The sequence below is a fragment of the Anser brachyrhynchus genome, assembly GCF_964034855.1.
Source record: "Anser brachyrhynchus genome assembly, chromosome: 3".
In the NCBI taxonomy this organism is placed as follows: Eukaryota; Metazoa; Chordata; class Aves; order Anseriformes; family Anatidae; genus Anser; species Anser brachyrhynchus.
In genome coordinates this window covers 93,294,285-93,303,283 of record NC_137696.1, presented here as the reverse complement: position 1 = coordinate 93,303,283, position 8,999 = coordinate 93,294,285, and positions in this window count along the sequence as shown.

Below are 8,999 nucleotides of genomic sequence, written 5' to 3'. Positions count from 1 at the left end.
ATGCAATATCTATTTTCTATATGTACTTCCCTATAATAAACAAAGTTTTCAGCACTGTCATTGAGCCTGTTTACAGAAAAGTAACCTATATTCCCTTCTGCTCCTACATCTAACAATTTGTTAACTATGCCCCAATGAACAGCAAAAAAAGATTTATCACATGAGGATGAAAGAGAGAGAAAATATGCTAGATATTGGGGTTGTAAGTACAGTTTGCAGTCATGGTATTACAGAATATTCACCCTCTAGTTTACAAACTGAACTAGCTTAATATGGAAAGAAGTTGAACATGGAAACTTAGGGAAGTTAATTTCAAAACTCAGTGATGTCATTTCTTCCGTGCTTACTTGTACTTTAATTTGCAACACTATTGTTTTGCTTATAACAAAAATCTTAAACTGAATACAAAACACTATTCATTCACCGAGCAGATGTTGATATCACAGTCTAGAAATAAAAATTTACTGAATGCAAAGGATTGTATTTGTTTACTATTTTTCTGTCTGATGAACATAGAAGACACACTCATTGATCAAGAAGTGTTTTACATTAGTCCAAACAAGTGATGGATGTTGTGCAAAAGAATGTGTAAGGTTCCTTTCCAATTCAGTCTTCTCACTTTAAAGATACCTGTCGAACTTAAAATAACTTATTTCCATTTCCTTTTACAAAAGGTTCATTTCCAGCTTTGTGAGCTTTAATTTTATAAGAATCTTTTTGGCTGAAATCAGCTTCTGAATTGGACACATTCTTCTCATTCACCAAGCAGACAATTATAAAACTCTCCAAGTTTTTATTAAAAGCATTTTTTTTCTGTTTATAACACAGTTGTAAGGCTTTTAACATTCATGCATTCTTTGAGCCATCAAGACTGTTCATTGCTCTAAATGTGTTTGTGTATTTACCCTTCCAATAGTTTGACATTTGATGAGTTGTATTTTCTCTATGGAAAAACTTTAAAGGGAAATTACTCACAGTGCATTGCTCTTGTATATTATTCCCTCACAAAGCAGATTTTTGTATGCAGCAGACCTCTTGATAAGGTGAAGTCCATTAAATGTAGCATATAGTTCTATCTTTTTAACCACTGTCAAATCCTATGGCATAATTCAAAGCCATAATTCAAAAGTACCTGATCACTAGTCACCCACTCCACTCTCTCATAAGTTTGTCCTTCAAGATCATTCTAAGTGCCACATATGCACATTTCCAACTTAAAATGTCACAAATCAAGACAAAATATCAAGTCAGATGAAAAAAGCTTGATAACCTCTGCCAGCTCGAATGTATGAATGAAATATATGCCAAACATGTGCTTTTTCCCCTTTGGTAATTATGGAAGTTTTATAACTATTTTATGAGGTTGCAAGATAAGTTATGGAAACAAACAACAACAACAACAAAGGAGCTATTCTTCATCATATGAATGGAGATGAAAAAGAACTGAGCTTTATCTAAACATAAACACTCTCAATCCAAAAGATTTTATAAGTATGCCAATTATAAGAAATTACATGTCACCAACTGTATGTTTGGTCGTCTTTCCTGTAATGTGCCTGTTAAGAAAGATTCATAAAAGTACCATTCATAGAAACTCAGCATTTATACATATGCCCCCATTTTTCTATCTTTTTATCTGTCTCTCTTTTACCTTCAAAGCTGAGAGGTTACACAGTGCTCCATGACATTATCAAAAGAGCAAGTAGCCATAAATATAGACTTATGTCACACAGGAGACAGTGAGACAATGAGACAGGAAAAGGGATGACATGAACTTTTTCAAAAAGCAAATTCCATGCACCCCGTCTAGGTCTGTTATTTGCTTTTAATACTTTTAACTACTTGAGTTTTTTTTTCTTAGGGTTTTCTCAAACTTTCCAGTTGCTTTACTTTCAATGGTCACTGAATGGTCATTGCTTCAAGAGAAAGCTTTCACCATATCCACACCTCTGCTCCAAATTTTCCTCCTTGTTTTCGAGGAGTAAAGCAGGCTCTTCTCTCCAAATTTTTCAGGGATGTTCAAACGCAAAATGCTTTTGTAGATGTGCAGCCTCAGAAGTTTCTATTGCTGAAGTCTTCTACGTAGATGTTTTCTCCTCCTTCTTCCTACTGCTTTCATTGGCCGTCATTTACTTTTGATGACTGAAGTAGTCCATTATTTTAGATACATAATCACTAACATTTTCTTGTCATTTTAAATTGTGTTGGAAACTACCAGGCCTTGAGTCACACGGTTTAACCAATAGCATAGTTTAAAATAATTTAGTTTTGTCCACGTACTTTGACTGAGACTCAGATTCCTCCTGCCTATCTTTACAGTTCTTGCGTGTGCCAAATCATTCTCTGGTGATGCTGATTTCTCTCTGTTGGCTGTAGAAGGTAATGAGATACTGCAGTGGGTTTACATGGCAAGATTTTGGTAGCGGGGTGCTGCCAGGGTGTCTTCTGTGAGAAGAATCCAGAAGCCACCCCATGTTAGATAAGGGCCAGTTTCACATGGCTCCAAAGAGACCTGCCGCTGCCTACAGCTGAGCCAATAAACCATGTTGCTCTGTGAGAGCAGATTTAAGAAAGTGAAAAAAAAACTGTTGCACAACAGCAACTGGGAGAGTGAGGAGTGACAAACAGCCCTGCAGACCCCAGGGTCAATGCAGAAGGAGGGCAGGAGGTGCTCCAGGCACGGAGCAGAAGTTCCCCTGCGGCCTGTGGAGAGGCCCCGGTGGAGTAGTCTGTACCCCTGCAGCCCATGGTGTACCACAGCAGAGTAGATCTCCATGCTGCAGCCCGTGGAGGAGCCCCCGGTGGAGCAGGTGGATGTGGCCTGGAGGAGGCTGCAGCCCACGGAGAGCCACTGCAGAAGCAAGCCCCGGGCCAGAGTTGCAGCCCGTGGAGAGGAGCCCACGCAGGAACAGAGTGTCTGGGGGGAGCTGTCACCCATGTGACACCTGTGTCACCTGTGATGGAGCAGTTTGCTCCTGACAGATGGACCCCATGGTATGGAGCCATGTGGGAGCAGTTCTTGAAGAGCTGCTGCCTGTGGGCAGCACCCCACAGGATCACTTCGGGAAGGATGGCATCCCATGGAAGGGACCCCATATTGGGGCGGGGCAGAGAGTGACTGTGAAGGAGTGTTGGAGACAAAGTGCAATAGACTGATTGCAATCCCCATTCTCCCGCTCCCCTGTGTCACTAAGGGGGGAGGAGAGAGGAGATGAAAGAGGGTGGGTGGGGGGAAGCTGGTTTTGGTTTCTTTCCTTTGTTTCTCACTTCTCTATCTTGTTAGTAATACGCAATAAATTTCACTAATCTCTCTATGCTGAGTCTGTTTTGCCCATGACAATAATTGGTGAGTGATCTCCCTGTCCTTATCTCAACACTTGAGCCCTTTTCATTATATTTTGTCCCCTTTTACTTTGCGGAGGGGAAGTGAGAGAGCAGTTGTGGTGGAGCTCAGCTGCCCACCTGAGTAAAACCACCATAGATGTTTATCCAGGCCTGGCAAAATTAAGACAGGATTCATTCAAACATTTGATTAGTTTAAGACTCATTTATTTCCACCGAATTTACATCAGATTCTAAAACTAATTCTGGCCTCCTTACACAGGGGTTTATATCAGATCTGTGAAAATATTTAAACAAAATAATGCACAACACTGTAGCTTTACTGACCAACCTAAAACATTTTTTGCACATTTTAGAGAAGCAAAAACTAGGGAATAAGGAAAAATAATATGTCTGTGATTCTGTTGCAATACACTTACTACATTCTAACACTTAGTGATTTCAATATTGCCATAACAACAACAACAACAAAAAAAAATGCCTGTTTCTAAGGTGTTGAAATACATTCTTCAACACTGAAAGTGCAACATAAGATTTTACAAAATAGAGATTTACCCATTTTCAACACTGTTTTTCTTATTTGAAGGTAAAGCTACTCCAGTCACTTAAAGCCTTTGTCTTTTAGGCAGACTCTCCTGTTGCAGTATTGAAAACATTCAGGTTATAGAGGAAGGCTTCTTATTTTCAGCCTGGTATTAGCAGAGTTGATGAGAAAACTGATAGTAGGGCTATAATAACTTAAAATATAGACACGTTGCACCAGCAATGGAGTTATTGTACCCACATGGCTCAGTAGACTAGCTTAGATAACCTAAATTTTATGAAATGAAAACCATGAGATTCTTCAACTCCTTTAGAATTCAAGCAGCAATTCAATATCTTGTTACAAATGGACAGAGCTACTTAGTATCACATAGCATACAAGACAGATGGTGATCCAGCCTATTCAAAATACCAGTCCATCCACTAGTAGCAGTCAGAATACTGCATCACAAACTGAAAGCACTTTAGCGATTATTAATAAAGTGGTATTTATTTCAGGTTTAGGAACAAGTCATACTACAGAAACACCCATATGCTTATTGGAAAATGTATGAAATAGGTATTAGAGTGAAATGAAGGAGTTGCCCACGCTATTGGCAACTAGATACATCTATTTTCTGCAGTTTATATTAATAACTTGCAGATATGCCACTCAAACTGTGTTTCTGTCAGATCTCATAAATTCAGCAGGATTGGGTCTGGTTAGGAATGGGATCATAAATCTCAAAGGAATATCATGCATACAGCAAGAAGCAACACTGACAAATCAGTAAGCGACTCTTTTCCCTTTGAATCTGTAATGGCACAAGGCCTCTTAGTGTGTAATGTGCCCTCATGCTGAGTTGGTAACATCTGAAGGAGAAGAATTTTAATTCAAATAAGTAAATTCTCTTCCACTGGTTCAGTTTCAACTGAATACAATATTTTTCTTCAGATCCTGCCCTCTGAAGAACTTCTGTCAAGTCTTGAAATGCACTGTGAAGTGGTTGCGTTTGCCCAGGAGGTTCCCTGAACATCTGCAGGCACTCTTCTGCATTTGGTAAATGACCTATATTTTTACTAAAATGGAGTAAATGACGAGGTAAAACTGCATATCATTTGACAGGTACAATTTTAAGCCAAACCTGGATATGAACCTTTGCCATAAAATTAGTGACCTACCATAACATTGCTTTAGGTACTTAAATCTCATTGCTTTGTTCAGCTTATTTTTTTATCTCCACTGCTGCCTTAGCAGAAGCTACCTGGTATCAGTACTATCAATACTGTACTGTCATCTGCATTTGATCACCAATTCCTTCAAAAATATGGCTGTTCCATGAACCAGAGATCCTCTTTTCTGAAGACGAATGTAAATCACAAGGGTTTTAGTTTGAAGGCCATAACTCAAAACTTGAAACGTTTCATGTTTCACATCTCCTTATCCACAAATGTTAACTATATCCTACAGAACCGAAACAGAAGTTATTTTCTAAAAAGGACCTTTTTGCTTCATTAAGACAAAGCAGGTATACCGGAAAGGAAGTAGTACATAAAGAGCCACAACTCATATATCAGTTCGACTTCACAGAATTGTTACTTCCATGCTAGGACTGAAATCACCAGCACTCACTGTCAGTAATTAGAATGAGGAGATGTGTTTGTCTATGTGTGTGTGTGTACATGTGCAAGTATGTGCTCTCAAACACATGCAGAATATATAAGTGGCTAGCTGTAAATCTGTTTTTAAAAGGAATCTGGCAAAAAGGAAGTGTGCATGTGCCAGACAGGTTTATTATATGAGCAGTCAGACCAGAGCAATGAAGGATCTTCAGCTTATTGTCAGTGGTAGGAAAAAAAGATGGCAAGATTAGTTAAGTGCTGAAGGTCAACGTAGTTGTATTGAGTTGGTGACAGGATGTGTTGGACTGCTGGTGAACAGGCACAGGAAAACACTGAAAAACAGTCACAAGTCAAAGATGGAGACCATGATTATAGAATAATAGATTCTACCTAGGGATGCAAATGATGACTTGGAGCAATTCTGATGATGTTGAGCTATAAAGAATTAGCATGATTCTTGCCTTTATAAACAGGGAATGCTTACAGCGTTTCATCCCTCAACAGAGTGCTAGCAGAGAGGCTATTTTACATCAGCATCTGGCACAGGTATGAGTTAAAATGGAATATTAGAGACAATTATATGTCCACATTTAAAGAAAGATGTTGATACCTCATATAATTCAGAGAAAAGACAGAACAATGACTGGAGGATTGGAAATAATGTTTTACAATGAAGAATTTGAAGATATTTATATCCTTCATTTAAAAGAAAATTAGTGTCACATCCATAGAAACATTTATATGAAACAACATTTCTCAGTAGAAGATTCAATTTCAGAGAAACCTGCAGCACCACAACAGTCCCTATACAGTAAAGTTACATAAATTTAGCTTATGAAAATGTTGGAGGTTTGTTTGAGAGGCATTTTATCTTTGAAGCTAATTTATCAGAGTAATACTTTGCTAAAAATTATGAGTCCTTGTGAACAAGATAAGGCATATTAATGACAGTTATGCTATAGTTCAAAGTAGAGAAGTCTTATGGCTTAGGTGATACAGGAGGTCAAAGTAAATCATTAGGTTGTCCCTTCTGGCATTCTGGGAATGGCATCTTAGATTCAATCTTTCTACAATTGAAGTTTCCATAGTATCTAATATCAACATTAAGAAGAAGATATAAACATTTAAGCTTTTCATACTTTTGACATTGCAATCATAACATTCACAACAATTAATGTTAGTGAATTTCCTGTGCTTTCTTCATGAACCAGAAGCAACACGCACACCTGCACAGCCCATATTTTTAGGGGTGTTTTTGTTGTTGTTGCTTTGTTTGTTTGTTTCTTTGGGAAGGAAGGAAGGAAGGAAGGAAGGAAGGAAGGAAGGAAGGAAGGAAGGAAGGAAGGAAGGAAGGAAGGAAGGAAGGAAGGAAGGAAGGAAGAAAAGAAAGAAAGAAAGAAAGAAAGAAAGAAAGAAAGAAAGAAAGAAAGAAAGAAAGAAAGAAAGAAAGAAAGAAAGAAAGAAGAAAGAGAAAGAAAGAAAGAAAGAGAAAGAAAGAAAGAAAGAAAGAAAGAAAGATAGAAAGAAGAAAGAAAGAAAGAAAGAAAGAAAGAAAGAAAGAAAGAAAGAAAGAAAGAAAGAAAGAAAGAAAGAGAAAGAAAAAGGAAGGAAGGAAGGAAGGAAGAAAAGAAAGAAAGAAAGAAAGAAAGAAAGAAAGAAAGAAAGAAAGAAAGAAAGAAAGAAAGATAGAAAGAAAGAAAGAAAGAAAGAAAGAAAGAAAGAAAGAAAGAAAGAAAGAAAGAAAGAAAGAAAGAAAGAAAGAAAGAAAGAAGAAAGAAGAAGAAAGAAAGAAAGAAAGAAAGAAAGAAAGAAAGAAAGAAAGAAAGAAAGAAAGAAAGAAAGAAAGAAAGAAAGAAAGAAAGAAAGAAAGAAAGAAAGAAAGAAAAGCTTCTTCTTCTCCAGACTAAACAGCCCCAGTTCCCTCAGCCGCTCCTCATAGGACTTGTGCTCCAGGCCCTTCACCAGCTTCATAGCCCTTCTCTGGACACACTCCAGGGCCTCAATGTCCTTCTTGTAGTGAGGGGCCCAAAACTGAACACAGGACTCGAGGTGCAGCCTCACCAGAGCAGAGTACAGGGGAACAATCACTTCCCTAGTCCTGCTGGCCACACTGTTTCTGATACAAGCCAGGATGCCGTTGGCCTTCTTGGCCACCTGGGCATGCTGCTGGTTTATGTTCAGGTGAGCATTGACCAACTACCCCAGATCCTTTTCCTCTGCACAGCTTTTCAGACACTCTGCCCCAAGCCTGTAGCACTGCATGGGTTTGCTGTGAAGAAAGTGCAGGGTCCTGCACTTAGCCATGTTGAACCTCATCCCATTGGCCTCTACCCAGCGACCCATCCTGTCCATGTCCCTCTGCAGGGCCTTCCTACTCTCCAGCAGATTAATACTTTCCCCCAATTTGGTATCATCTGCAAGCTTACTGAGGGTATGCTCAATTCCCTCATACAAATCATCAATAAAGATATTAAAGAGAATGGGCTCCAACACAGATCGCTGGGGAACACTACTCGTGACCAGTCACCAGCTGGATTTCATTCTGTTCACCATCACTCTCTGGGCCCAGCCATCCAGTCAATTTTTAACTCAGCAAAGAGTGTACCTGTCCAAGTCATGTGCTGCCAGCTTCTCCAGGAGAATCCTGTGGGAGACTGTGTCAAAGACTTTGCTGAAGTCAGGTAGACTACATCAACAGCCTTTCCTTCATCCACTAGGCAGGTTACCTGGTCCTAGAAGGAGATGAGGTTGGTCAGGCAGGACTTACCTTTCATGAACCCATGGTAACTGGGCCTGATCCTGTAGCTGTCCTGCACATGCTGTGTGATTGCACTCAAGATGACCTATTTCATCACCTTTCCTGGCACTGAGGTCAGGCTGACAGGACTGTAGTTTCCTGGATCCTCCTCACAACCCTTCTTATAGATGGGCGTCACAATAGCAAGTCTCCTGTCACCTGGTACCTCTCCAGATGACCATGACTGTGGATAGATGATGGAAAGTGGCTCAGCAATCACAACTGCCAGCTCCCTCAGCACACTCTGATGGATCCTATCTGGCCCCATGGACAGTGGCAGTCCAGGTGGAGTAGCAGGTCTCCAACTGTTTCCACCTGAACTGTGGAGGGTTTCTTTTGCTCCTCGTCCCAGACTTTCAAGTTGGAAATCTGAGTATTCTGAGGATAAGTGGTGTGACTAGTAAAGACAGATGTAAAGAAAGCATTAAGAACCTCAGCCTTTTCGTTATCCTCAGTAGTCATGTTCCCCTGCATCCAGTAAAGGATGGAGATTCTCCTTGGCCCTCCTCTTGCCATTAATATATTTGTAAAAACATTTTTTGTTGTCTTCTACCATAGTGGCCACTTTGAGCTTGTGCAGGGCTTTAGCCTTCCTGATTTTTTCTCTGCATATGCTGTCAGCTTCCTTGTACTCTCCCCGAGTTACCTGTCCCTTTTTCCACTGGACATGAACTCTCTTTTTCTCTTGGACACTCAGCAAAAGTTCCCCGTTCAG